Below are 27,560 nucleotides of genomic sequence, written 5' to 3' on the forward strand. Positions count from 1 at the left end.
GTTCATGTCTTGAGACTTCACAGAAGATTGAGATTAAGGGCAGTAGACTAATCAATCTGGTAGAGGAATTTCCAAGGCAGCCCCATGTTAGGCTGTGGCATGAGTACTGCTGGACCCTTATAATTAGGTTTATACTGAAAGATATAAGCAAAAAGCCCATTTAAAAGTTTTCAGTTTCTCCAAAAAGGAAGCACTTGAAAAGTTGGAGTAGAGGAAAGCTTGGTTGCTGAGAAGATTGACATTTAAAAAAAGCAAAGTACTTTGCATCAGAACAATAGAAAAGGTACTTCGATGGCATCCTGGGAATCAGCAAGACCTTGCCTGTTGCCCCCTCAAAGGTGTAAAAGTGAAAGACTTTGCCTTGAGAAGAGAGCCCCAGGACACTCTGAGAACAGCAGAAAGGGAATTGGTAGTGCTCAGCTGTCCAAGCACTCAGAAGGCCTCTGCAGCCATGATATAAGACAGCCCAGCTACTGCTGAAGCTGACATAGAGGTGTCATCCACATAGTGCTGGTTTTTCAGGCATACAAAATGCAGAGTTGTGAGATCAGGTAGGCATCCACCCGGATTCCAGAAGAATGTTGAAGTGGCAGCTCCCACCCTCCTGCTTTGGGTGTGTGTTCCTTCCCTTCAGCCTCCTGCTGACACCCTGCTGACCCTCACCAACTCTAAATTAGTGGGCAAAGAGAGAGAGAGGAAGGGGGAGTGGAAAGTGGCAGGAAATATCTAGTTTGAGGGACAGAGAATTGTCATTCTCTGGGCTCAGAGATGTTTAAATGGGACTTCACTGGGGTATGATGTCGATACTTTGCAGAGCCCCTAAGACTCAGTGGGCTGTACTCTAGATGGTCATGGATTCTACCTGAAGCTCTTCAGTATCAGGCCATCTACCTCCAGCATCTTTCAGATCAAATCTTTTTCTGCTGCCAGATAGCCCATTGACCCATACCTGAGCCAGGGGAAATAGGTTTCTCACATTTGCTGTGGGTGGAAAGCACTTTATTTACAAACATAGTATCTTGGCCTCTCATCCTTTAGCTGCCTGAGGTATGAATCAGATGCCATAGCTGAGGGTCCCCAGCTCCAGAGCACACACAACCAATTCTCTAGGTTGTGCCTGAGGACTCATTTTTCCCTAAACTTGGATAGAGAATGAAACATCTTTCTTACATTTTTCACATGTGTCCTTTGTAGGAGAGAGGAGGGAGGGACACAGCCAGGGGACTACTCTCTCTTCTAAAAAGTCCCCAATTTCCAACTCTCCCCTCCTACCCAATTTTAATTCTTATAGGAGTCACAGTGACAGATTTCATAGAGGTGGGGAGGCATTTCATGATAGGAGGCCTATAAGCTTTAAAACGATCATCTCTTTGAATGTAAAAATTATATTGGTAAGAGTTTAAAGAAATGTCTGTTCCTAAATTTATATATAAACACTGGCAACTTCTCACACAATGGTGCAATCAGGCACAACCTCTGCAGACAATTACAGGGAACTGGTAAATTAATGAGGATTTGTGCCTAATCTAGGATAGGATATTATATAGGCATTAAAATCTTATTTTCTAATAATATTCAATGAAAGAAACAACAATTCAATGTAAGATTAAGTGGGAAAGAGCAGAATGCAAATTTTTGTATAACTTGTAATACTTATTCTATAACGTGTGTTTATGGGTTTATATATCTTCATGAGACTATTAGAAGGAAACATATTCAGTGTACACAATATCCATGTATATTTTAAGTGGGGACAATCTACCTGTCAAGAACCAATCTCTTTATCTTTCTAATTTTATGATTTTGTAATTTGATGAAAACATTATAAATTGGCACACTGAGAAGGCATCGTCTTGTTTTAGCCACTTGTTATTTATCTTGTGAACCCTGTCAAGAGGAGTACTACTAGCCTTTCAGAGGGGAACTTGCCAACATCAGATCAAGATTTTAATGAATTCCTTCCTTCTGAGGCCTAATTTAAGCGCAATTTAAAGTAAACAAAACAAACATATCACTCCATAAGGGGACTGAACATGTCTTTGTTGTACAGGCTTTGAATTTTGGATCTCTTTTGAAAAAGAAAAATAGAGCAAAAAATGAGCTTAATAAGCCAGACTCCTCTTCTCTTCAGGCTTTTCTCATTAAGGTTTAATGGCATAACGTGCCTTCGAAAAATCTAGATTTAGACAGCCCACCCTTGATTCAGGGTCTGCTCCCTGAATGTTGAGAAGAGGAAGTATTTTAGATGCAGGGATGGTTCATCTGTGCGCTTGATTCCTTCTGTCTCACTCCTTCCTTCCTGCTAAAGCCACATGCAGCAAGAAAAATGACCCTGCGAGTGCAAGTTCACACACACATGTGCGCGTGCACACACGCACACACACACCCATGCACACGCACACACAGACATCTACTCATCCTAATTAGGTTTGGGATCCACCCAGCCACAGCCATGGCTCACCTTAGCCATCCAGTTATGGCGAAGCTCTGAACCCACTATAATAAGGAGACTACTGATAATAGGACCTCCAAATACTCTAAATAATGTAATAACTCCCAACCTGCTAGATATCTGAAATGCCAAGTTTGTGTTCTCTAAAATCAAAAAATGGCCAGGCGTGGTGGCGCACCCCTGTAATCCCAGCACTCGGGAGGCTGAGGCAGGAGGATTGCTGTGAATTTGAGACCAGCCTGGGCTACATAGTGAGTTCCAGGTCAGTCTCAACTACATAGTGAGACCCTGTCTCAAAACAAACAAACAAATAAATAAAAATAAGATCAAAAAATGAATTCTAGGAGCAACGGAGGTTAAGAGTAGGAAGAATTTATTGAAGAAAAGACAACTTCTGCCTGAGAGGAGGGGATACTTGGAAAGTGGGTAACTGCCCCTCTGCCACTGCAATACAGTGAAGAACAAGAGAATGATGTCACCGAGTCTGTGTAGCACATAATCTAATGTTATCACCACCTTTTCCACTGAACTTCAAATAAGCTAGAGAAATACGTGGGCTGGCATTCACCAGGCTGACGTTTTATTGAGCACAGCCAAAAGAGGAGGTGTGTGCAAAGTGGGACAAACCCATAAGATCCAGTGGAAAGTCGCAAGGTGGACCTGAGGTGGGACAAAACTATGGCCAGCCAATAAGATTGCAAGTATAGTGGCTTAGGGAATATTGATTGAATGGAGATCCAATGAGGAAGCAAGTCATGCAGCAAGCATGTATGTATGGACTGAGTAAGAATTTCTGGGAAATGATGACCTTCGTCCCCCACCTAGGTGATTGCTATCTATTAGAGTATCAATTACCCCTGTTCATCCTCAGTGGAAGTATGTGGGCATAGTGTATAAGGGACGTTATGGAAAACCCAGCCATGGGTCTTGATCTCCTGTGAACCAGTATGTCTGCAAGATAGGAAAGTGGGGAAAAAAAGACAGAGACACTGAGTCTTGGGCTGATCTAAGCTTCTCTGGGCAGCAAAGACAAAGACAAAAACACGAGGGCCATGCAGCATTTATTATTTGTTATAAGCATGGGAGGGAGGGAGCTGGCAGGCCTTGGGACACCTGCTAATAACAAGAATCAAGCAGGCAGGACTGTAGAGTGAGGACACAAGAATATCTTTGCTGAAGAGAACAAACGGTTAACTCAGAAGGGAGGAATTTTGTTGGAGTCAGTTGACCTTGGTTGGAAATAAACTCAGCTGATTGGACTACTTCCAATGCATCAGCCGAATTATGGAGGGGCAGGAAGCTCGTGCCACTACAGCCTGCTAATACTGGGCAGAGGCGTCTGCTACAGTAGTGGCTCCTCCTTTTTGAATCTTGACCTTTAGTAAGTGGGCCTCGACTGCCTTCTTCATTGACTTCCTTGAGGGCCTGGCCCTGTCTAACCGCCTACAACATATCTAATTATCTTCGCCCTCCTGGATATTATGACTGGCCCCAAGCAGGGAAACCTCTGAGGAGGGCTGTCAGTGATGGGGTGGAAATCCTTGCCCTCACAACGTGAAGCTGTCCTTCAGCCCATGGTATGGCCAATGGGGCGATATCACTTCGCTGTCCACAGCACTGATGTCCAGTATGAAATGGCATCAACTAGTACTTCAAGCTACTCAGTCTCGACAGGACAGCTGCACTGTCATAAGATTATGGCCATGTCAGGGGAGGTGGCCACTCACCCTATAGTGATATCCGGAGTTTTCACCTGCTCCTCTGAGGTAGCTGTTTCCACCCCACATAGGCAGATGAGGAAAGTGAGGTGGCACTGATGCGTGAGTAGGCGTCTGGAGTCTCTGATCTGACTCCCCAGCTCGGGCCCTTCCTCCAGGCCCTGCTCCTCCCGGCACAGGGAGAGGCACTGGATGAACCTCAGCTGGGCCTCAGGTAAAGCGATGTCTTTGCTGCCTCTGGGCAGCTTTCATCGCAAACCTCACAGAGAAGACCCGATCTTCTCCCAGCGCTCTGCCCTGCCCAGACAAATGGCTGGACTCCCTTCCATGAATCAGTTCATCTCCTCTCCTCACAGTCACTCTGTGCCTGTCAAGAGCTGAAAATAAACAGGACTGTTTTCCTCCAAAACTGCCAGGCTCCTCTTTCCATGTATTTCCCTTCCGTCTTGATCGTTTTCCATCTCTCTTGTTTCATAAGACCTGGAATTTCTAACTTAAAATAACTGAAACTTACTTGATATGCAACCTCTCCCCGGTCTGCTTTATTTTCGTGATGCTTTCCCTTTAACTGTGGAGAGCAAGTTTTATTCACTTTGCAAAGATGTACAGGATCATAAAACAACGTAAATTCCTGCTTCCCTCTTCTCTCCCCTTCTTTCCTCTCCCCTCTCCTCTGCCCCTCTCCCCTTCCTCTCCTTACCCTTTCCTCCTTCTTGTCCCTCTCTCCTTGCCTGCCTTCCTCCAAGGGGGTGACCATACAGCTCTCTTTGTCCAAAACAGTCATGATGTTCACCTCTAGATCCTGGATGACTGGGAGCAGTGCAGGTTTTAACTACCGGAAGTGTCCTGGTTTGAATAATAAACGATCTTATCACTTCATCCACACAGGCAGCACTTGGGGACATCGAACGAACATCTAACTAGATCCTTGTGCTGGAATTACAGAAGCAGCGAGGCTACTCACAGCCAGCCGCAGAGCCACTGACCCCAAATGTTTCCTTGCCTGTTACCTGGGTAAGTGCTACAAAGGATTAGAACATACTCTTGTGGACAGCTAAGTCAATCAGATATCTTGCACAGAGACACATCCACTGAAGGTCAGCATTATAAAAAGAGAAACAATATTACACTTCCATTCTTTCCCTAGAGATGAGTAGCAGCAATTGAAATTCCACATAGGCATCAATCACCTTCAGTAGGGACTAAAATCTCCCTAGCCCATTTCCTTTCTGGAAACTCCTCGTTCATTCTGTGTGTGCTTGCTTTGTGGCCATTTGATCTCCATTTAATCAATATTACCTGGGTGACTGTACTCGTAATCTTATTGGTTGATCTTGGTTTTGTCCCACCTTGAAATTTTCCCCCTGGATCTTTTTAGTTCACTGTAGTTTTGTCCCACCTTGTACCTGCCTCACCTTGTGGCTTTGCTCAATAAAACACCTGTATAAAGCAAGGTGAGAGGGCAATCCACTTTCCAGGAGTTCCCTCCTGTCCCTCTCAGGCAGGAGCTGTCTTTCCCTCAATAAATATTCCTTACTCTTAACCTGCGTTGTTCCTAGAATTCATTCTTCGATTTTAGAGAACATGAAATCGAGTTTTGGATATCTAATAGGTTGAAAGTTAAAATATATCCCACATTTGGATAATTTTGCTTATTTGGATTACTCGATGCCCTGTATCAATACTAAGGAATTGTCATGTACTCTGAGAGATACAGGATAGAACTTTGGCCCAGTTGTCCAAAGGATTTCAGTTTCTTCACCTATCGAAAGGACTCTCTACCACAGAACTGCAGACAGGATCAAAAGAGACAAAGTTAGCAAAGCATCTTCACGCAGAGCCTGGTACTTCCAGACCTATACATGGTAGCTACTGTCAATATTATGTTATTATTTTAAAGTTAATTTTATTAGTACGTTTTAGGGACACAATATAAAGACATTCAGCAGCGGAAATGTTTACAGTTACATCACCCATCTTGGTTCTTCTGCTTTCCCCATTCCCCTGCCCTCCCTTCAACCCCTCCATCCCTCCATATTTACAGACTTTGTTTCCATTTTCTCCTTTTCTCATATTTATTCCTCTTCCTTCTTTCCTTTCCCCAACCCCTCCCACTTCCCCTTTGGACCTTTTCTTCCTAGTTCACATTATCCATTATACCTTTTGATCCTTATTTACACTTTCAGCTTCTCACACCATAGAAACTATTTGGTATTTACACACATCTGTCCTCTTCATTTCACTTAGGAGTATCACCCCAGTGTGCATCCATTTAGCTATAAATGTCTCCAGTTTCTCACTCTTTATGGCTGAGTAGTACTCCATTTTATTTAAAAAAAAACCTCACATTTTCCTTATCCAGTCTCCAGTTGATGGGAAACAGGGCTGTTTCCAAGTTTTAGCTGTTACAACTGTGCCGCTATGAACATGGGTGAGCATGTATCACTGCGGTATGATTCTTTTAATTTTGGGGGGGAAGATACCCAGCAGAGGAATAGCTGAGTCAAATGGGCCTTATTATTGGTTGTTCTTATTGTTTTCCCAAGTACAAAAGCGTCATGTGCTTATTATAAGCAAACAAAACATGAATAGATACGAAAAGACAAAAGTCCTCCATATTGTTCCCCAACACCACTGCAGAGATGGTTAGAGGTAACAGCTTGTGGGCGTCCTAGATCTTGTTCCCCTCCATAAACTTTATATATATGTGGGCACGAGAGAGTGTGTAGGATATAAATATGACAAGGTGCTAGGTGGGGTAGTTCTTATTTTGGGTTTACAGCTAATGCACCAAAGCTGAAGACAAGAGATGTCAGGGGCCCCATATCCTAAAGGGAGACGGGAGGAATGGCCCACAGGATTTTCTAAAACAAAGAAAACAGACCAGAGTGATGAGTCAGTAACAGCCTATGTGAAAGTGAACTGGAACTAGAAATGAATCTGAAATAAGATGATTTGAAGGGAACTTGTAGGAAGAGAGGAGTCTTTGGCTTTTCTCCTCCTTCTGTGTTTCAGGTGTTGTTAGGGGCTCCCTGTATGAATAGCTAATCCCTGCTGGGCTGGGGTACTGTTGGCGCACCTCCTCAGGCAGTGAGGAGGAAGGAGGCTGGGAGAACCTGAGGGGTGTCCCAGGAACCTGGGGTGTGTGTGTGCACAGCAGCTGGTCAATAGAGGGGGAAAAATACGTGAGCTTCGCATACAGAGAATCACTGGACTCGAGTCATCCCGTGGGAAGCCTGCCCGAAACAGTGACCCCAGGAACAGGAGGCTGTAGGCTGAACGACTGTGGGAAGCTGCAGGATGATGTGAAGGTTACTTCCGCATGTCCTACAGGAGACAGAATTAGACACCTGCCATGACAGACACCAGCTTACCACATCCTTGGCTCTTTTCCTCTGAGACCTGTCTTTTCAGGCTGACCCCTGCTTGAGTCAGCGGCAAGGGTGGAAGGAAGAATAGAAAAAAAAAATCATTCCTTTCCTCTCTCACTGCTGTCTCCAAGCGATGATTAGTTTTGTGCTAGGAAGGGAGAGACGTTTTCAATTAGATGCGAAATTTAAGTTTGGGTTTAAAACAGCTAGATTTCCTAATATTTGCAAGTGACCAGAAAATAAGCTTTGGGATCTGCCTGATATATAGTATCTGTCTTAGTCACTTTCCTCATCTCCGGGACAAAATGCCTGACACCTGCAACTTCATGGAGGCGAGGTTTGTTTTGGCTCACATTTTGAGAGGTTTCAGTTCACGTTTGGCCAACTTCAACACAGAAACAGAATGGTAAAAGGGCCTGGGCGGAGGAAAACTGCCAGCCAGGAAGTAGAGAGAGAAGGGAGGAGCCAGGGAGGGAGGGATGTGTGTGTGTGTGTGTGTGTGTGTGTGTGTGTGTGAGTGTGTGTGTCCTTCCAGGTCAGGCCCCTCTTCCCCAGTGGCAAGTCAGCTAAGTCACCCCTTGATTTAAGTACTTTCCAAAAGTCCCACCTAGGAGCACATGATGGCTCTGGGGGACATTCGTGATCTAAATCATAACAGTGTCCTATGACCGGAAAAGGGAGCCCTTGGAAACACATACCTAAACATTTTCTCTTGATTGTTTGGGGCGATTTAAAAAAAAAAAATATATATATATATATATATATAAAGGAAGTTATAAAAATTTCATACTATGATGTCTTTGAAAAGCCTCATATATATTACTTATCAAATAGTTTAAAGTAATAACTTGATTTGCCTTGTATTTTTAAAGGATATGTCATATACTATGTGATATGCGTTAGGCACATTTCATTAACCATTTCTTAGTGCCATTTAGGTGGTTTGCAATTTTATTTGGCTATATAAAGGAAGTTATAAAAATTTCATACTATGATGTCTTTGAAAAGCCTCATATATATTACTTATCAAATAGTTTAAAGTAATAACTTGATTTGCCTTGTATTTTTAAAGGATATGTCATATACTATGTGATATGCGTTAGGCACATTTCATTAACCATTTCTTAGTGCCATTTAGGTGGTTTGCAATTTTATTTGGCTAGAAACAATGCTTTACCGTATCCCTTTTTATCTAAGTGCCAGTATTTTTGTGGGAGGAGAAATCTCTAGAAGTAAAGTGGTGTGCGTCTTTTAAAGTTTGACAAACATTGCCAAGTTGCTTTCTATAAATCTGCATTAATTTGTCTTTCCTCAAGGGGTATAAAGGCTCCTATCTCTTCACACACTTGTCAAGAATTTATCTACATACATGTTAATCCTAGAGATTAAAAATGTTGTTTGTCTTTCAGATCATGAACATCTTTGAATAGGTTTATTGGCTACTTTTATTTCCTTTTATAAGACTGTTGATTCATCTTGTCCCACTTTTCTATTGAATGGCTCATCTTTTTATTTCTTATGGATCTTTTAGGGTTCTTTGTCTATCTTGGTCTCTCTCTTTACCTGTCTTGTGTGTGCACATTTATGTGAATTAATCTCTTATTATGTCGTTCCAGTATTTTGGCTAACCTGTTTATTTTTTAATCTTCTTTACGATATTTTTGTCCTATTAAAGTTCTATTTCACAGACAAATTTGTCATTTTTTTGCTTTTGTTAATACTGGGGGTTTGACCCGGGGTGTTCTATCACTGAGCTACATTCCCAGCCTTTTTCACGTTTATTTGGAGACAGAATTTCACTCAGTCGCCCATCTAGACCTTGGATTTGCAATCTTTCTGTCTCAGTTCCGCTAGTAGTTGGGGTTATAGGCTTGTTTCACCATACTCAGCTATTTGTTTTTACTATGTGTGAAAACTTACAAAGAATTTCTCTACTTACATCTAATGATTGCTGAATCTCTAGGTCTTCAGTTCATCTGACATTTTTACTTGATGTCAAATAGCTCCTTTACATATTATATTTAATAACTACTATAATAAATATATAGTATGACAAGACTTCTTTGTTCTTTTTTTTTCTGTTACATGGGTCTATATTTCTATTCTTGTCAGACCATTACACAGTTTTATTACTAAAACTTTATAATACAGAGATATATTCTCCCTAATTAACCAAAAATTTCCAGCTGGCCGTGGTGGCACACACCACCTGTAATCCCAGCAGGCTAAGGCAGGAAGATAGCAAGTATGAGCACAGCTCTGGTACCTTAGTGATTAAACGAGACCCTATTTCAAAATAAGCAAATTTTAAGATTGCTGGGAGTGGGAATCACCAGTAAAGCACACACACAGACACACACAGACACACACTTTTCTGGTTTTTCTCTTGTATTTACTCTTCCAGGTAATGTTTAAGATTTATCCAGTTAACTCTGATTTCCCACATCAATGCTGTGTCGGGATTTCCCTAGCAGTAACAGACTAATTTGTCTTAGACTGCCCTTCCTGCTAAAGAACTACGAGGAAGGGTGGACAACACATTTTTCTTTTTTCACAAATGTGTTAGAAAATGTTGGAGAACGACAAAGACAGCAAAAAGCACGAATGTAGCTGTGGATATTGAGACTCCTTTTTTGAAGAGAAAATTTTAAGTGTGTGTGTGTGTGTGTGTGTGTGTGTGTGTGTGTGCGCGTGTGTGTCTGTAAAATCTTAGAGGCAGTACAGGAGAGCTGCCAAAGAAGAAAGTTCTTGAAGAGGCGAGAACACTTAGGAAAGAAGGTCTATAAGGTTGAGATCAATTGGTAGCCATTGGTGGCGGGAAAAACTAATGTGAGTTTTCTTTTTCATTCATATTGGGAAGATATTGTAAAAAATCGAGTTAAGTGGCCACCAAGGAGGCCTGGCCCTGGTAAATAAATATTCAAAGCTTTTACTTGGAATTCTTGAAGGGCTCTGCAATGGAAGTAGGGGCAGCAGAGAGTAGAGTCACCCTTGCTTTCACGAAGACAGAAGCCCAGCTCTATTGATTAGGGTGGTTACAGTGACTTACCTCTGTGTTGACTTGTCACAAGCAAAATAAAATTCTTTCTGTGGAAGATTGCATCCTAAATAGCTCTGAGTTATCTCTGTAATTTTACAAGCATATTACTTAGAGTTAAATTTTAAAATGATAGGAGCTAGCCGCCCCATAAATAAATAAATACACACACACACACACACACACACACACACACACACACACACACACACAAAAGAACACCCTAGGAGTAGATGCACAGGTGATCTAGATGTAGGAGTTTGTAAGGCACAAGCTTTGTTATTAATGTGGTCAAGAAGCAGGATGACACAATGCAGACTTTCTTTGGAGAACTGGAGACTGAAAAAGAATAAAATTGTAGAAGAAAAAAAATATGGGAATCAAAATTAAGGGCTTAATATTAGTTTAACATTAAATCATTCACCACTAAAAAACAAATTTGAGAATTGAAATATAGATTAGCGGAAATACCAGAAAAAATGCAGGAAAATAATGACATTAAAGTAGAGGATTGAGGGATATATGGTGGAGTCCTGAAAAGAAGAAAAAGAAAAAAAATGGAGTGGAAGCATATTCAAAGAGCTCATGAATGAGATTTTCTAAAAATTGTTTTTAAAAATCAAGTTACACTTTGCAAGAAATACTATAAACTCTAATAATATGTAACCAAAAAGCCACACCTAGAGCCACACCATAAAACACAGAGAACATCTTAAAACCAGTCAAATGAGACAAAAAGATTATCTTGAAAGGTCCTACAAAGACTTGACAGCTGGCTTCTTAGAAATAACCAGGGAGTTCAGAAGAAAATGGAGTAATATCGCCAAACCTTTGACTACATACACAGCAGCTTTTCCTTGAACACCACAAATCAATTTATGAAATAATCAGTTCTATTTGGCACATGTAGAATTCATAGACTTTTTCACATATTGTGCTAAAATATATGTGCTTGTAATTCTCACTGGTTCTAGGTTCACCTATGAGAACATCAGAGAAGCTGACATTTTAGGAATTTTGAAGCTAATTTGTGAGAATAACTTTCAATGGTTTTAGAGTTTGTAACATTTTGCCAAACTCACCTTAGGTCTTCTATCACCCACCCATTCTATAAACACTGAATATCTATTATACACCGATTACTTTCCCAAATGATGTAATTACAATAACAACTATAACATTTTCCCTCTGCATGAGGAATTCCTCATGACAAGGTAGGAAAGACAGAACATAGTAACTGCAGTGCTGTGTGATGATTTCAGTTATGAGTGTAAACATGAGATGGTATGAAAATATATGACAAGGTCTTTCATTCAGGATGGGGGATGAGGCTACAGGTCTTAGAAGAATTGACGAGTGAGATGAGACTAGCCGTACTTGGGGTTTTGGGTGAGAAAAGCCAAATAATTGTTCTAGGTATAGAGAACAAAATCGTAAAGTAGAAAAGCCGGCTGGGGATTTAGTTCAGCGGTTTGGTGGCCTGCCTGGCAAGCACAAGGACCCGAGTTGGATCCCCAGTACCACACACACACAAAAAAAACAGAAAGAAAAAAAGAAAAAAGAAGTAGAAAAGCATGTCAGCCGGTTCTACCCTGTTCTCAACTACAGAACATGAACTCCTTTCCGAAGTCAGCATATACAACTTCCAGCAGCTTGAGAATTACGCTTCAGCTGAGCAAACTCAGTGCAAAGAAAGCTTTTTCCAAAAGTCAATTTACCTTTCCCAGACATGAATGCTCACTGACCTTGCTCGGCTCTTATGCCCGTGCTCCAGGCTGTTAGAAGTGGGAGTGGAATGCAGTTCTAAGGTGGGACGACCTTGAAGCAGGCACCCATTCCTTGAGGGAAAAGAGGCTATGGTTAGGGGGGATTATTAATTGCCATCTCCAGTGGAACCATAGCATACAGGAAGGATAGGATTCCAGGAGTAAAATGTTAGCCAGAAATGAATAATACCCCTGAAACCCTCTCAGTCTAATCAGCTGGGGCTGTCTGCTGCCATATTCTCAGGAGCTTTTCTGCATCACCATAGAAAGAACGCAGAATTTGGAACCTGAATTCCTTATCAGATAGTTTCCCCACTTACTACTAGTGTTACCCTAAGGAAGTCATGTAAATCTCTGTTTATAAAAGTATTGCAGTGTCATAACTAGATTCTTGCAATTCACTAACTAGATTCTTGAAAAATTAAATGAGGTCATCGATATGTAGTTATCCACTGCAAGCCCAATCCTCAATAACTGCTTAGACGTCGTTCGTTTTTCTCTTGGACTCTTGGGCATGTGAGGGTACGGAAGCTCTGGGGATGAGAGCTGTGCCCACACAGCTCAGGTATTTCCAAGATCAAGAGACCACAGGAACAGACTGTGAAAAGGGCTGAGTCGGTGGCAGAGGAGAGGAGATTTGAGTGGGGAAGAGGATTTGGGTAGGGGTGTAGGTCAGTTAGCTTTTGAGTTGGGTTCTGGTGCCGTGTGTGTGTGTGTGTGTGTGTGTGTGTGTGTGTGTGTGTGTACACGTGTGTTCATATTTATGTGTCTTTATCATGGTGAACAAGTTAAAGGTCAATTATGCTACCCATTCTGTAAGTGAGGTTAAAGAATGAAGGGTCAGAGAAAAGCATTTTATGATGTAAATGTACTTCTTCCTTTTGTATAAATGCCTTACCCTTTGTGCCAATAACCTTCAACACACTGAGCGTGATGAAATTTTGCTTCAGATTAAAGTTTGCTGCAAGTTGCATTTGGTGACAACAGTATCTGTGCTCACGCGTGCCTTGCCGTGCTGTGTTGTTACTCTTGGAGCTTGGCTTCCTGCTCACATATTTAAATATGAAAGACAAACTGCTGAGGAAGTGAGTGCAGATAAATCAGACGCCCTCCCGAGACCGATCTCTGTCTCCCCTCTTTGCCGCGCGCATTTCCTTCTCTGTGACCTTCACACTCGCGTGGTGACTGGACTTCTTTCCTGGGAGGCCTTCCGACTTCCTAGGCATGCTGAGAAGAGAATTAGAAGAGGGTGGGAGCGAGGAATGCAGTGATTACCAAGAGTTTGTGTTTTTAGTACTGGAAAAGAAATTGGATCTTTCAATTTATTTCTGTTAATAACTCGAGACGGTGGCATCAAGGAACCTTGCTCCTGTCTTTCTGCTCCTTTTTTCTCCTCTGTTATCCTTATTCCTCCTCTCCCATCTCCTCTCTTCCCCTCTCTTGGCTTCTTCTTTCCTCCCTGCCTGCCTTAACCTTAACTGGTATTCTCTGAATACAAATAATAGCATAATTAAAAAGAGACATTTATTATTTAAATAAAAATGGTAGCATCATGGTATAAAAATAAGAAAGCTTAGCCGAGTTTAAAAAGTGTTCTTGTAATTACCACTTTAAATACCAGTGAGACGGTGCGGGGAGAGGTGGTCTCTGTAGCCACTGCTTATGTGCTGCCATGGAAACATCTGGGCTGCAGCGTTAACTGTGCAGCTTGTCAAAAACATCAACTTTGGCACGGGGAAATGACAGTGCATGGAACACAATTTTGACCAGGGGGGAGCTTCCATGAAGTGAAGCATATGTAAAACTGTCTCCAGAGAGAGCAAAAAAATACAATAAAATAAAAAAATAAATAAAGACGAGTCTCCTTCCTGCAGCCATCCTTACGAAGAACGATGGCAAAGAACTCCCAGTGGGTTCAGGGAGAGAGGAATCTCCGTGTACGTCCCCGCTCCCTTTGCCTGGCTTGCTTATTTGTTTTTAATCATTTTGTTTTTTAACATATGCACCGGGTATAATTGTTAAAAATGCACTCGGAAAATGGATTTCCTCTAGCAAGCTAATTTAGCTGTGCATTCAATCAAATTTGAGACTAAACTGTATTATTTCTCCTTCAGGGTAGATTCCTCCAAAAATCATCTCCAGACTTTGGCAGGAGTAACTTGTCTGCAAGACAAGGAGAATAAGGAGGCAGGGAGCAGGGAGAGGGAGGAAAGAGCAGGAAATTAGGAACCTGTTGACCGGGCTTTGAGACCTTCTCCTGCCCTTTATTAATTTGTTGTCTTGGGCAGCTAAGAAAGTGCATAGATTCTGTGTTTGTTTTTTTTCCCCCCTACAACATAGGAAAGATAATAGGGTAAAAGTCCAAGGGAGAGCTTTGTGAGTTATAAGGTGCTATACCAATGGCAGTTTTTAAATTCTCTTGGGAGTTTTTACTTCCTGTTAGCAAGGGAAGGAGCCGCACCCAGGGAAAACTTCCTAAGATCCTTTCACTGGCTGCAAGTGGGGAAAGAATGCGTCTGCTCCATGGTCAGGCATGGTGTGGCCAAACTGTAAATTAATAGAGCTTTCATTCATTCTTGTAGATATCTAATATTTACCAAGGTATTCTTAAGTAAAAGGCAGTGCGCTAGGCAGTGATGAACGGTAGTTCCCAAATTCTGCCTTTCTGGATCCTCACTCTTGCTCGGAGACAAAACCAAAAGAAAGGCACCTCCTCTAAAACTCTCAAAACTGTGGTAATTTCTGTAAAGAAAAGAAACGAGGGAGCTAGAAAGGTTTTTCAATGGGAGGAAGGTGGGACTAGACAGATATGCTGAGGAAGGACTGTCTGAGAAAGCAAAGTTTTCAAGGACAGAGGTAGGAAAATATTTAGCAGACGCAGCATGTGCTAAGGCCCTGAGGTGGAGAGGAAGTTGGCTCAGTGAGGGAGATAACCAAAATAGGTCAATATATCTGGGAATAAGAGCCAACAGCAGAGAGGCACAGATTGAGACTGGGCCACAGCTACAGGCTAAGTAGCAATTTTATTCTGTGTGAAATGGAAAAGTCTTTGAAAATATTTAAAACTAATCCCACCTCAACTGTCCTACCGAGTCTTTTAGAGCTAGCATCCTTGTTATTTTGCCTGGTAACTTAACACACCTGTACATATAAGTATGAAAGAAATTCTGGTTATCACTACTAAGGGAAATATGCACATTGAGCTGAGTTCATTTTGTTGCCACCTTAGAAGTTTACATTGAACATAGTAGGTGGTTTTTATTAGCAAAGGGTCCCTCCATCTTCCATTCATAGTAAATTACAATTCAGAATTGAGGAACAGGAAAGAACAGACTGAGATTTTTTTTTTCATCAGAAATATACATAGAGTGAGGTGGAATTCTCTGAACTTAACTGTGGTGGTGGAACTCTTAGGCTACTCTGGTGGCTTCTTATATATATGTACATATTTAAAAACATTGAAGAATTCAGAGTGCTGTATTCAACAAGCATATGAATAAAACTCTGTTCCATTATGCTCTCTGTTTTCAAATTTTTGTTCTGGGTAGTCTTGTCGCTGAGCGAAAAATGCTAATTGGACATTTGATTCATCCGGACAGCTGTGAATGGAATTTTTGCTAACCAGCAGCAAATGTACACCCAGAACAGCATGGCAAATGGCCTTTGGCAGGGACGGGATACTAGCTGTGTGTGCCATGTTCCGATCCACAAGCATCTCCAAGTCTTTCTTTTTTTTTCTTAAATTTTATTTTTCCTTGAAAGATTTTTTAAAATTAAATATTTCTATAAATTAATCTTCGTAATTGAACATGGCTGACCCAGTTCATTGGCATGGGAAAAGCTGCTCTGCGACAGCCTTCACTGTATTCCAAGGGGTACACTGATGGAGCCGGACGGGAAATTCTTGCTTTCCAGTTGGAAATGCAGAGCAGATGCTGGCACTGTGAGCCAAACAATGCCTGTTTGCACTCCCTGTCCGACATGGACCGCGTCCTCTGCCACATTGGTGTCCAATAGTGCTCTTTAATTTCTTTAGGAATAAATACCTTTGGCCACGAACTATCCCACAGCAGGCATTCTGAATGTTGAGAAGATGGTACTGACCTTTTTTATGTGCTTTTATATTGGGCAAACTGGTGAATCATTTTATATCAGATGATGCTCATTGTAAGCAATTACAGTTAACTAGAAGTGAGCCCTGGAAATAACCCACGGGAGTTACAACAAACAATGAAATCGCAGGTCTCGCTAGAGACGTGTTCTATTTCAAATTCTTCCATGATGATTTTGATGTGCACCCTTAACGAAGGCTCTTTCATCAAACTCTGACTGTTTGAAGCTCACAATCTCTCTCCTTAGTTCAACGGAGGATATAGGGACAGTCTTAATAATCTATTTATGCACCACATATTTTCCATATTTTTTGGGGGGTGGGGTACTGGGGATCGAACTCCAGACTTTGTGCTTGTGATGCAGGCAGCAGCACCACTGAGCTAAACACCTGGCCCCGACATTTCCCATAGTGAAGGAAGACTCTGGAGGAAATCAAACAGATTAGCGTCTCCAAACCCGCTGACCTGTGTGCCCTTCACCACCACGCTCCACTCTGTCACCGTCTGGATTTCTAGAAGTCTGGATGACTTTTTTACCCTAGAGTCTATAACTTTGGGTCCCATTGTTGGCTCAGTCCAATTCTCCTTCCAGTTTTAAAACATTCCATTAGTCACATTTATTTCGAGGGAAACCACATTTTCCTACTTCTAGTTAAATCTCTGGAGTGTTTCTCATGCAGAGTTCCTGAAAAAAAGGCCCGCAGAGTCTTCTCAACCTTGCCTGTATATTCAAATTATCCGGAGAGTTTGTTTCTAACTCACACAGCCTGCTGGAGCCCTCAAGAAGTTCTTATTTAACTGTTTGGGCCTGAGGTGTCTAATGGTTTAAACAGCTTCACAGGTGATTTTAATATGCAGCCAGATTTAAGAACCACTGGGCCATAAATGTCTCAGTTTGCTTTCCACAAGTCTAAGGATCTGGATTATTATATTAAGGGTTCAATAAAGAGAATGTGATTTTTATTCCAGGGTTGGCTGGATTTATTAGAAACATGCTGGAATGTATGCATGTTCTTCATCATAACATTATTATGACTTGGCTTTTATGTCATTATGCAGATCCAACTGATTTGTTCAGCATCTGTGGGTTTAGACTTCAAGCCTCAGAAAATTGTCATCAAGTCTGTTCTAGCATCAGATGGGGGCTAGTCTTAAAATGCCCATTCATTCACTCTTCGTTTATTTATCCATAAATCAAACAATTACTGAGTCCTTCCTGTATGCTAGATATGGTGGCAAAGGCTAAGACAATATATATCCTTAGGAAACTCAGACAGTAATCGTTGGAAAGAGATGGGCAAGTAATTAGTCACAACAGGATGTCATAAAAATTCTGTACAGAAGGAGTGGATACAAGAGAAGTTCACAAAAGAACATCTGATTGATTCTCTATGGTGAGTAAACATAAAAAAGACAAGTTGAACTAGGTTAATGGAAGTTCAACAAGTAGCTAGTACAGGGTTGGACAGAAAATTATAAGCAAAGGGGAGATGTTTGGCAAGAACAGAGGATTCTAAGTAGGACTTTATGTCTTAAAAATTGAATCTAATTTAGTGGTGCTGCCTGAAGCTTGATGTCTGCAGTGGAAGATGATACTTAGTAGGCAGGAATTGATCACTGAGGGACTTTTCTGCATGTGCATCTATTTATTAAGTTTTATGTGACACAGAAGCCTTCATAAGGTGATGAAGACCTGAGTAGAAGTTACACTTGAGTACACTTCACAATGGCCTGAAGAGTGAAGAGATGTGGGTAAATATGACAGAAGAAAGGGAGTATAGGCTAATGATGGTAGAGTGGAGAAAACAGGAGGTCTATTTATTCAGATTCTTCACTCCATCTCTTCATCTCTCCATTTTAAGAAATAAGATAGCCCTTTCCTCTTGGGATAGGGAGGGCACCTCTCACATGAAGATCATGACCTGCTTCAGGGCAAGGTCATAAATAGACTTTGTATTAATTTTTCCATTACTGGGGCAAAAATATTTGAAATACACAACTTAAAGGAGGAACAGGATTATTTCAGGCAATGGTCAGGTTGCTTCATGGCAGAAACTTCATGGTTGAAGGGTAGGGCGGAGAAAATCTGCTCAATTGAAGGAATCCAGGAAGCAGAAAACAGGGAAAGATAACCAGAGAGGAAGAGGTTAGGAACTACATGCAGTCCTCAAAGTCACACTTGCACGACTCACCCAACACAACCTGCAGTGTGCTTTACTAACTTCCTAGGTGTCTCTTAAACCCACCAGGGTGACAATCGACCTTAATCATCATGATCTACTCTTTGTCAATTTTATATCCCAACAAATCTTAACAAGCTCCAAATACAGAAAATAATAGGATCATAATTCCACCTTGCCTGATGGAACTATCCTGTGTACAACCAAAGACACACTAATCCCTTCCCCAAAGTCTCAGCAATTCTAGCACTGCTCAAAAGTCTAAATCTAAAGTCTCCTCTGAGATTCAAGGCAAACTCTTAGTTGTCAGCCCATGTAAAATTCAAAAGCATATCACATATTCCCAAGATACAGTTTCACAGGGAAAACATCTTCATTCTAAAAGGGAGGAATATGGACAATAGAAAGGAGTTGGACTAAAGAAAAACCAACACCCAACAGAACAAATATATATTTGTAGTTAGAAGTCCATCATCAAGAGCACATGGTGGTGAGGTGTGTTCTAAAGGACTTGGATGACCGGCACCTCTCGGACTTTACTGATTGTAGCCCAGAAGTCTTCTCTCTTAGAGTGGTCTCTGCCCACTGCCTGGGACTTTTCTTGGCAGATGTTTCACGATCCTGGCATCTCACACTTCCTCGGGTGTCTCTACTGCAGCTTTAGCTCTTGCAACTTCATGCATCAGACTCTCAGGGACTCCTGGTAGAGGACACTGTCATATACTTTGCTTGGCCTCCTAGGCCTTCCTTTGAAATCTAGGTGAAAGCCTCCATTACCCCACCACTCTTCAACTCTGGTTGCCTGTAAAGCCAGCAATATGTGGACAGTGCCAAAGCCTGTTGACAGTTTGAGGAGTAGCCAGCACCCTTTGTACTGTGGCTACAGTAGTTTCTGAGTGCCTGGACAGCTAAGCACAGTGAAACGAATCCCAGGAAACCAATTCCCTGGGAGGTTTTTCTTCAGTAGGGGACCTAGGGCCTGTGTTCTCAAATGAAAGATTACACTTTTGCCCTCTTGATCCTGAGATATCTAGGGTCTTGCTGATTCCTGAGATGATCTTAAGGTATCTTTCTTCTGTACCAGTTCAAAATATTTGATATCTTTTAAATGGCAGTAATTTTTTTCAGAAATCACATCTTCCTTGATGCTGCTTAAAGGGGCTGGGAACTATGTGTTTCTTTTTTGGCCAAATTGAAAGTTTTTCAAATTTTTCTGCTCTTGCTTTTGCTCCTAATTTTCACTAATATATCTGGATAAAAGCAGCCAGCTGTATCCATGCCACAGCTCGAATATTGGGCTGTCTTGAAATTTCCACTGCCAGATCAATTAGTCTGTCACCTTTGAAATTAGCCTTACACAGTTTTAGAGCATGGAGAAAATGTAGACAAGTTTGTTTTTTGTCCCCCTCCCCAGAATGTAACATGCATGGCCTCTAGTCCAATTTCCAATGGAGTATAATTCCTGTCTGAAATATCATGAGCACAATGTACTGTCTACATTCCTAGCAACATTGTCACATTCTGAACTTAGGGCAGAACTTCACACTAAGTTTTGCTTACAGCTTTCCATGTTTCTCTAACATGATTCTCTAAAACTTTTCAAATCCTTCCTGAAAACCAGAGTCTTCTGAACTACAGTGGGCAGGAATAGTTACAGCAACCTCATTTCTTACACACCCATTTTCTGTATTGGTCTTTCTGTTGCTGGAACAAAATACTCACTGACACAATTTAAAGAAGGGGAGGGTTTATTGTGGCTCATGGTAGCAGAGGTTTCAGTCCGTGGTCAGCTGGCTCCTTGCAAGAAATATCATGTTGGAAAGACAAGAGGAGGAAAACTGCTAAAATCATGGCATTCAAGAAGCAGAGAGCAGAGAAAGAGCACCAGAGAGAAAGGGGCCAGGAACCAGATATACTTGCCAAGGTCAGACTTCCATGCCTCACCCACATGTGTGCTTTACTAATTTCCTAGATGTCTTTCAAGCCAATCAAGTTGACAACCAAGATTAATTGTCATACTTTGTAGGCCTGATGGCCTAATTTAGGGGAGAAGGGAAAAATCAAAGAGGTCTTTCTTTGTCATTTTCAGTAGGCCAAAGTAGAATACTGTAAAGTACTGTGTCATCAGTGCCCTCTACTTTTATTCCATGATGTCATGTTGTTCTTGTCTCAAATCAACTTGTACCTCATTTATATGAAGGTTATTCCTCAAACACAGTGCCTCTTGAGTGGATTGGAGTACTTAATGAATAAGTATTGATTGATGACTTATTAGGACGATTTGTCATTGTTGATTACAATGAAAGACAGAATGGTGAGCTCACCCTTGTTCAGGGGTCAGGACATGATGGAGAATGCAAAACGTGAACAGTCACTTACATAGCATAAGGAACACATATGTGGACTTTATGTCTGGTTCCTAGATTGCAGTTCCTAAAATCCTTAGACTCTCCAGAGAGATGAATATTTCATATGCTAATAAGATTAATGGTGTCTGAGTGCCTCTGTGTAGCTTTTAGGAAGGACTAGGGGCCAGGGGTTAAATTCAATCACAATATCCAATGATTTTTTTCAACTATGCCTTTGTAATGAACCCTTCTTGAAAACCCCTAAACAACAGGGTTTGGAAAGCTTCTAGAAAGGTAAGCATATCAGATACTGAGAGGCTGGTGTGTCTGGAAAGAGTGTGGGAGTTCTAAACCTCCCCTCCTCACTCTTTGCCCAATTTATTACCTCCACTTGGTGCTTCCTAAGTTGCATCCTTTGTAATAAACTGGATGTAGTAAGTAAAGCCCTTTTCTAACTTTTGTGAACTGTTCTAGCAAATTGTTCAACCAGGGAGGGGGATTATAAGAATCCATAATTTATAACCAGTCGGTTAGAAATATGAGCAGACTAGGATTTGTGACTGATGTCTGAAATTGACAATGGTCTTGCAGGACTGAGCTCTTAATCTGTAAAGTATGACATAACTTGAGCAGTGAGCATCAGAAATACACTAACTTGTTGGATGTCCATTTGATATCCATAAAAATCAAAGACTTGGTCATTGTGCTGGAGAACATTCCAACTTGTCCTTGTAAATTTAAGCACGAAAGCCATGGTAGTAGATAGATTCAGAGAATCAGAGACTAAGACAGACTCAGAAAAGGACTGGAAGAGACAAAGAAAAGAGAAGGGACTGTAATGGATGTGCTGTAGCAGCAGACTCCCCCAGCCCTAGACAGGCCAAGCACAAGTAAGTACTGCTTAGGTAAAAGTTGTTGATGAGTGTGGCACCTGTGTTTACCCTTCATCATGAAGAATGTGCTCTCTTCAGTGGCATCAGAATCATAGAGCCAGATGCACAAGGAGAATCTCAGGTCCCAACACAGGCTTAGGAATCCCATTCTGCGTTTTGGCTCCCAGGTGCCTTATGTGTAAACTGTAGTGTAAGCAGTACCGTTCTGCTGCTGTATTAGAAGATCGTCATTGTGTCTAACTCAGCTAGCTTTTTATGAATGTCTTCTGTAAATGTGCTGATCATATTGTTTATTAAATCCACTATATGTTTAGTTATATCTTTTTTTTTTAGTTTGCTGAGGACTTTATTGGTTTGTTTTTTTATCTCCTCTTTTTTCATTTTTGGTAATTCGGCTCTGCAACTTTTGGTTGCCTCCAACTTGATTTCCCACATATCTGCTTTGGAGGAGTTGGGGGTTTTGGGGGGCATTTTGTTGTCTTGTCATCTCATGTTTCCAGTGTGTGTGTGTGTGTGTGTGTGTGTGTGTGTGTGTATGTGATGAGGTTTGTGGGTTGATTATGGTGAGAAGACTTTGTTGCTAATATGGAGATCTCTTTAGTTAGTGTCTCTTTTCAGTGATTTACTCTGAGTGTGGCTAATGACAGATTTTTGCCTTAATCCCTAGAGCTGCCCACTTCCATTACTTTGAGGGGAAAGGCTGCAGTGTAACTGTAGAAAATCACCATTGTGAAGATCAGGATAAAGTTCTAATATCCCCTTCATTACTCTCCAGCTCCACGACTCTAGAAATAACCTCAGGTTCTCCTGAGTCTCGCTTCCTCATCTGCATAGTGGCATAAAAAGATCTGCACTCCTTGTTTTTAGGACTTGTTGTGAAGAACCCATTAACTTTCAAAGTATGACATTTTGAAAACTGGAAAGGGCCCCTGAAAGTGGAAGATCTCCCACTGTTTAACACATTATGTTAGGGGAGGGGACACTGACCTTTCCCCTGGCTATCACTTATGAGTTACATTTACAGCTGTCTTCTTTTTAGCTCTGAGTAAACCTCACCATGTGAAGGAGATGTGAGCAAGTCAGCAGATGATGCATTTATTTTTGGACACGTTAATTTCTTTATCAGCTTTATTTATTTTCAGAGGGCATCACTGTATTACATTAATGCCTCAAGTTGCTAACAATACCAGCTGGCGCTGCAGGCATCACTTATATCCTTTGTATAAAAGCTCAGGGGGTAGCATGAAAACTGCCACCCACCTGCCATGCTGGATCTCCTCCTTGGCACACTTGTTATCTTCTTTGGGAACAGATCCACCATTTCCTGCTTTCTTTCCTACGCCTTTCATTTATAATATTATTTGGCATCCGTACAATTTATTTTGTTCTTCTTCTGTGGGTTTTGAGGACTTGGTGGGTAGAGACACTCTGTCTCTACAGGGCTTGACACATAGAAGGGATGTGGAGTTAAGTGCTGGGAAGAAATATAAAATCTACCATTTTATTGTTGTTGATTCATTCATTTGCAGCATCAATGTCCCTTCTCAGAGAGAGGCACCCTTGACAGTGTAGATCAGAAACTGAGTGCCTGGACACCCCCCTGACACCCTTTCCAGAGGCTTATCATACCTGCATGTGCATCATGAATGAATTTCTTTCTTGACAGCTTGCAAGTCACCTGAGGATAGAGAGTGTCCATTGTGTCCTTCTCCCTATCCTCAGGATTCAGAGCAGTACTCACCACATAGTAGGGTGCTCGATAAATATTTGTAGAATCACAGTGGAGATTTCAACATTTATGATAACTTTCTAAAACCAGTGTTTCCTGACATACACTTCCCCATTTGGAAATGTGGCCAGTAGCTTTCCATTTAAGGAAGTTTCCTTATTTTAGTCAAGTTTCTGTTGTTGCAACAAAACACCAGAGATAATAAATTTAAAGGTAGAAATGCATATTTTGGCTCATAATTCCAGAAGTTTTATTCTACAGGCAGTTGGTGTCATCATTTTTGGGTCTGTGGTGCAGCAGTATGGCAGGGTGGGAGTGCATAGTTGAACAAACTGCTCACTTCATGGTGCCCAGGAAGCAAAGAGAGAGGCAGGAAAGGGCAGGAGTCTCAATATCCTCTTCAAGGGCACGCCTCCAATGACCTAACTTCCTCCCCTGGGCCTTACCTTATAAAGGTTCCACCACCTCCCAACAGGGCCACAGGCTATTGATCGAGCCTTTAATACACGAACCTTGGGGACATTTAAGATTCAAACTACAACATTCCTTATCCATTTTGATAGTAGTCTATTGTTTGGAGGGATGAAGTATAATATTTATTATTTCAATAATACATACAAATGTCATTTTCTCCACTCTTCTAGATAGGAATATGGTGTATGGCCCAGGTCAAACAGCTTGATTCTAACCTAGGCCTAACTGAATTGGCTGTCACACTTTCCACTGAGCAGCCCTGCGCAGGTTGTGTATATAACTGTCTCATAGTTTTTCTTTGCCATCTGTTCTTTAAGAAACAACACTGTCTGAATAGAGCCCCAGAATCTAATGCCTAATGCCAGGAAAATAATTCTCTAAATTTAATTCTTGTACAGATTTGTTTTAGACAAGAATTACTCTACAATGTAGCTTTCATACTTTCACATTGAACCATCTCCTTCCAGCTGGGGCATGTAACTTTACTGTTGCCTGGCTCCATGTCTCAGAATTAGGACAGGGATGGTCAGCCTGTTTCTCCAAGTGCTTGTTGATGATGGAGGGCTGAACCCTTCGTCCATTTGTAGGAACAAGGTCAAGGCTCAGAGTAAGTTCTAATGCAAATGTATTTGGATTTTTAGGGAATCCATCTTTCTCCCTTCCAGATAAACTGTCTTTGATGTCCACTTACACAATATTTGTTTGAGACATATAGTCATGAAATCTAATGAAGAAAAATGGTCATCAGTGTAATTACTGTCTGGCTGTAGACTTCCCAATAACATTTATGAAAAATGTGCATTCTCAGCCGGGCATGGTGGTGCACGCCTATAATCCCAACACTCGGGAGGCTGAGGCAGGAGGATCGCTGTGAGTTCGAGACCAGCCTGGGCTACATAGTGAATTCTCAACTATATAGTGAGACCCTGTCTCGCCCCCCCCCAAAAAAGCATTCTCATAATTTACTTTGCATTTATCCTATTATTTAATGCTTTCCTTGATATTTTGAGGCAACCTTTCAACATTTGTTTGCCCAGTACGTGTTTCACGTTACCTTGGTCAGGCATTCTGGTAGGTACTGAGAATGCAAGGGGGAGAAATCTTGAACTTTAGCTTCCTGCACCAATCATCCTTGTAGAAAGGACCAACGTCTGCCTGGGAAGTGTTCCCAGAGGAGACAGTGTTGACAAAGTCTGGATGGATGAGAAGAATGAACAGGTCTGGAAGCAGACGGTGTCTGAGAAAAGAATGAAAAATGGGTAAGGTCAGGATAGGGGAAGAACGGATGTAAAAGCAACCGATTCTACAGTCCAGTGAATTCTGACCAAGCATTCTGATTTAATGCCTTTAAAGGAGAAGATAGGATTCTGATTGAAGGAAAGACAACATTCAAGATCCTAGTTTTGCTCTGAGCACATTTTAACAGCTTTTTTTTTCTGTCATTATGTGGTCATTTTGGTGGAAAATGTCTCTTCCTCCCATTGCCAGGAAAAAGCCATTGGACTGAGCAGAGAGGAATCTGTTGTGGGGTCCTATAAAGTCAAGAGTGGCTGCATGTTTTTGACTGAGACAAATGGCATCATGTGGTTGCCAAGGATGGAAAAGCCACGTGACTAAGGGCCCTTCCATTAATGGTGGTGTTCTCTCCAGCCAAGCCACAGGATGCTCTGGAAAGGAAGATATGTGTGACTTTGCCCTTGGGAGAGAGAAGCAATAAGACAGCTGGGCCTTGGGTCTGCTACAGTGGGGACTTAGGCTGGACTTGACCCATGGCTTATTTTGAAAGTTGGCTTGCCATGTGACTAATTCATCATGTCCTGTTACCCAGGGAACATGTAGCCTCAACTCCTCTTTTTAGACAAGAACATATGACCCAGAGACTTCATGACAACTTACCCAAAGTTACACAGCTCACTAGTGCCAGGTCTCTATTGATTCAGTGCTGACCTTATTCTGCCTCATCAACATGTTGTCATTAATATTTACTGAATGCGTTGGTTTACTGAACATCTTGTTGAGCAACGGATGACCTTCCATGGGGAGGCAACATTCAGTTTTAGTTTCAACACTCACTGTTCTTGGGTCTTCTAGCTTCATAGTCTCAAAGCCTCAGTTTACCTGACATGCAAAATAGAGATGAAAAGAGTACTAGGATGCCATGAAGGTTGCAATAGTGCGTGTGGAGATCAGCACAGCATCTGGAACAGATACTATAGAGTCCGTCATTATTTATTTAATCCTTCAGGGCTACTCTTTCAGAGCAGAGACATTTAATTCTCCTGTGTGTCTGCCCTAAAGATGGTTAGGAAAGGGTGATGTCCACTGAGTGTTTTCATTCTGTCTCCCTCTAAATCCCAGTTGACAATTCCAGAAGGCAGGGACTTCTTTCCCTTGCAGGTAACCCTTTCTCCAGACACTCCTTCCCCTTCCTCTGGGTTCCTGGCAGCCAGAATGCCCTGGAGGAAATGTGGACGTGTTCTCATTACAGCCTCACGACCTTGGGAGGGAGCTTTGTCAATGGTACAACCATGCATTTCCTGAATCCATTCCGGGAGGAAAGAGAGCCAGCTCTGGATGGTATTTCATCCATCTCCGAGAGCGGCCAGGTTTGGGTTGGCTCATGAGCTCCGTGACTTGTCATGATCTCTGGCATTCTAAGAATGGGTTCCATAGAGACCTGGAGTTAACAACAACAGCAACAATAATAATTATAAGCAGTGGAGTCCATCAGCCCTTCTGGCAAGAAGCAAAGGAGGAGTGCAGTTCAGCATATACTTGGCTGTGCATATTCCTAACAGCATAATAGAATTCACGCTGTTCCTTCTGCAGTGTGATCGCCTCTAACATAGTAAGTAACCTTCTGGGCAGGCTGTGTGCAGATGTGTGGATCTCCTGCTCCTCCGGTCTAACTCATGTTCATTTTCCTGGTGAGTGAGAGTGCTACCTACTTCTGCGCACAAGTTGGAAGGAAGGCTCACCATTCGCTGTGCATTAAGGACAGCAGTACACTTCCTTAGAGTGGTGGAAACTTCACTGAGACCCGGAAGAAATTCCAGAAACAATGGGTCGGCATAAGACAACTCTAGATGCCAGTGTATTCCTTAGTCCACAGTGTCTAAGCCTCCCATGAGGAGAGAGCTTCTGTAATTTTTTTTTTTTGTCTCCTTCGATTTGAAGAATAAGCTCTTTTATTTAAGGTCTCTAAGGTAGTTCTGAAAGTGTCTTGGCTTACTCTTTTTATGTTTTTGGTTTTTTGCATTCTGTGAAAAGGAGGATGGGACTGTGAAGTGGAGAGAAGAGGAATGGATGCACAAAAGGAAGGAGGAAAGCAATATTTACTGGGGACTTACCTAACAGTACAATCATTTGTCTTTTAATTTTCATGACAAACTGGCCCTTGAGATGTTAACTGATGGGCAAAATTGCAAGAACTTTGTGTATTTCTCTTTAGATTTGTTTACCTCCAAATACCCTGGATTC

The 27,560-nt window shown here is 41.7% G+C and overlaps 1 long non-coding RNA gene across 1 annotated transcript; it reads right to left on the minus strand.

Annotated features, from left to right (window-relative positions):
* Positions 1-13,253: 13,253 nt before the first annotated feature.
* On the minus strand, positions 13,254-26,724 carry LOC117285830. Its single transcript, XR_004516927.1, has 3 exons — positions 25,977-26,724; positions 25,135-25,317; positions 13,254-13,571 (listed from the first exon to the last, which is right to left on the minus strand). It is a non-coding gene; the product is annotated as an uncharacterized LOC117285830 (long non-coding RNA).
* Positions 26,725-27,560: the final 836 nt, after the last annotated feature.

Source organism: Fukomys damarensis, unplaced genomic scaffold (assembly GCF_012274545.1).
Source record: "Fukomys damarensis isolate Sample0158 unplaced genomic scaffold, DMR_v1.0_HiC HiC_scaffold_13, whole genome shotgun sequence".
Classification (NCBI taxonomy): domain Eukaryota; kingdom Metazoa; phylum Chordata; class Mammalia; order Rodentia; family Bathyergidae; genus Fukomys; species Fukomys damarensis.